Consider the following 2,913-nt stretch of genomic DNA (forward strand, 5'->3'; position numbering starts at 1 on the left):
CGGCTTGGGCAACTGCCTCTCACTAGAATTAGGCTCCCGATTACAACACGACACATTCACACACATCAAGCGACTGCTTAAATGCTTACTCAAATCACTGACTAGCAGAGTACCTACAAGTTTTTATGTCCACCTCATTCAAGTAATTATTAACCAGAGCCACTGTGATGACTATAAACTATTGGTTTATTACATGGAAAATTAAATAGCTATTTTTATTGCCATCATGATAACGTGTTTTTTCGCCCAGTGAACGGCGCCGTACTGTCCTAATTTTGAATGGAAACTTTTTGCTAGTGCCTTACATTTAATGGTACATAATCACTTTTTACAATGGCTTATTTATTTATGTAACACTTTTGTCGCGATAGGTGTCATGTTTAGGGTTGCCAACTATACTGTTTTAAACAGTATTATACTGTTTTTCACTAAATTATACTTTTTACTGTTTTACAAAAAAAAAGTATACAAAAATACTGTTTTCAGCATCGAAGCAGACGCTCAAAAATTTTTTTTGTCAGACAGAGGGCGCTCACTGCGCGCTCACTGCTGCAGCTAAAAACAAATCAAATCACACTAAGTTTCTGAACGAATCTGTCACTGTCAGTGTGCCTACTGTCACTGTCAGTGACAAATATTCAAGACTGTCAGTGTCATGTCATTCGTGTATGTTACAATTACTACTACGTTAAGTTCGTTATCAATATTTAACCGTTTTTTTGTGTGGAGTGAACCCTGTAGTGATAAGCTTAGTGTACAAAAGATGGAAAGTGATAGTGACACTACTCCTACAACGCCAAGAAAGAAAGCCAAACTATCGAAGGTAAAGCAAAAATATAAGCACGAATGGGAATGCCAATATGACTGGTTAACGAGTGATCCACTGTGCGAATATAATGCTAAATGCAAAATGTGTGCTTTAACATTTACAATTTCTCACGCAGGTGTTGGGCAGGTTCGGAACTTTCGTTTGCATCTTGCTTGATTTCCACTTATCAATTTTTGCTTAAATAATAAGATATTTTAGGTAACTATTTTACTATATTTCGTTTCCGTTTTTTTAGGTTAAACAACACTTGACCAGCAAAAAACACCAAGCAAAAATGGAAATGAGAAAATCTAGTGGATTGTTACAAAAGTTTTTTCCTAAAACTTCTGCTTCTACATCAGGCTTGTCTTCTAATGAAGATACCAAGTTAGCAGCGGCTGAGTTAGCGATGACATACCATACTGTCAAGCATAATTTATCATACAATAGCCAGGACTGTAGTATCAAATTAAATAAGATTATCTATGTTGATTCCAAAACAGCCACTAACTTACGATTGGCTAGGACAAAAATGGAGGCATTAGTGACCGAAGTTCTTGGCCCACATTCCTTGCAGTCTGTTATTGATCAGTTAAATAAAGACAATGTATTTTACTGTCTGCAAACTGATGCCTCCAATAAAAAAAATATTAAATTGTTTCCTCTGGTAGTTCAATATTTTACCCCTAAAAGTGGAATACAACAAAAATTAATTGATTTTTATGAAAATCCAGATGAATCTGCCAATGGTATGTTTTCAGCAATTAAAAACTCCTTAGAGTCTTTGGAACTTCCTTTCAGTCAAATATCTGGTTTAGCGCTGACAATACTAATGCAAATTTTGGACATAATCATTCATTATATACAACATTTTAGAGTTATTCCAGATTTAATAAAAGGAAATTGTCATGCCCATATTGTACACAATTCAGTGAAACATGCTATGAATTGTTTAAATTATGACATTGAGAACATTATATTAAAAATCTATAGCATTTTTCTGTGTCAGCATGCAGAAGAGAAGAATTAAAAAGATTTGTAGCACTTGCTGAAGGAGAGTTTCATGAAATAAAACGACACATAGGAACTCGTTGGCTGTCACTTTTACCAGCGATTGATACAATTTTGCTTAATTGATACCAATTTGTAATTACTTGTTGATTTGGATGTTGACTGTCCAATGGTTATTCAAATTTATTAATGTTAGATGATAATGTTAAAAATAAAGTTATTTATAGTTACCTTCTGTATGCTAGTCATATATTAAATGTTTTCAATAAAACAATTAAGAAATTAGAAGGAAATGATGTAACAATTTTAGATGTTTATAACACTATGACTGGTTTAAAGACTGAGCTAATTCAAAGAAAAAAATGATAATTATTTTGGCCATGAAACAAAAAAAGTTTTAAATACCATTAGAGAGTCTTCCCAAGAAGTTTTTAATAGAACTATTAATAACTTTATACTTTTTATTGAAAAGGCTAATTTGTATTTAGAGAAATGGTTCGATTTCAGTCAGACTAATTGGCTTTCTTTAATTAGCTGTTTGTCATTGAAGTCTGCAGTGACATTTGATCATTTTGAGAAAATTATAGATAATCTAAATTTATATAGACTCAATATTGGTATGGATGATTTATATTCAGAATTAACAAATTTTAAAGTAATTTATGAGAAAATATCAGAAGACAAAAATTTTACTGAAATGAGTACTGGCCAAAAATGGAGCCATTTATTAGTTAACACTGCAGAAGAATTTAAAAACATTACAAAAATAGTCTCATATCTACTTTCTGTTCCCGCCACCTCAGCATTTACTGAAAGAGTTTTTTCAGTAATGAATGCTAAGTGGCGGGATGATAGAAACAGAGCATCCATCAAATTAATAAAAAACGAGCTCCTCATTTATTTTAACTTTGATATAAATTGTGATGAGGCATATGAAATTTTTAAAAAAGATTGTGAATTAATACGTTGTGCGAGAAGCTCAAAAAAATATGTATTTAAAGCAATAAATAAATAAAATACTGTTCGTTTTTCTAAAATACTGTTTGATAATCTTCATAGACCTGAATATACTTTTTTTCTTGTAAAAAAGTTGG

General features: G+C 31.9%; 1 long non-coding RNA gene across 1 annotated transcript; it reads left to right on the forward strand.

Moving 5' to 3' along the window:
• The first annotated feature begins 387 nt into the window (after nucleotides 1–387).
• LOC113496137 lies at nucleotides 388–1,470 on the forward strand. The gene is made up of 2 exons (XR_003400789.1): nucleotides 388–955; nucleotides 1,065–1,470. It is a non-coding gene; the product is annotated as an uncharacterized LOC113496137 (long non-coding RNA).
• Nucleotides 1,471–2,913: the final 1,443 nt, after the last annotated feature.

The sequence above is a fragment of the Trichoplusia ni genome, chromosome 7 (assembly GCF_003590095.1).
Source record: "Trichoplusia ni isolate ovarian cell line Hi5 chromosome 7, tn1, whole genome shotgun sequence".
Lineage (NCBI taxonomy): Eukaryota > Metazoa > Arthropoda > Insecta > Lepidoptera > Noctuidae > Trichoplusia > Trichoplusia ni.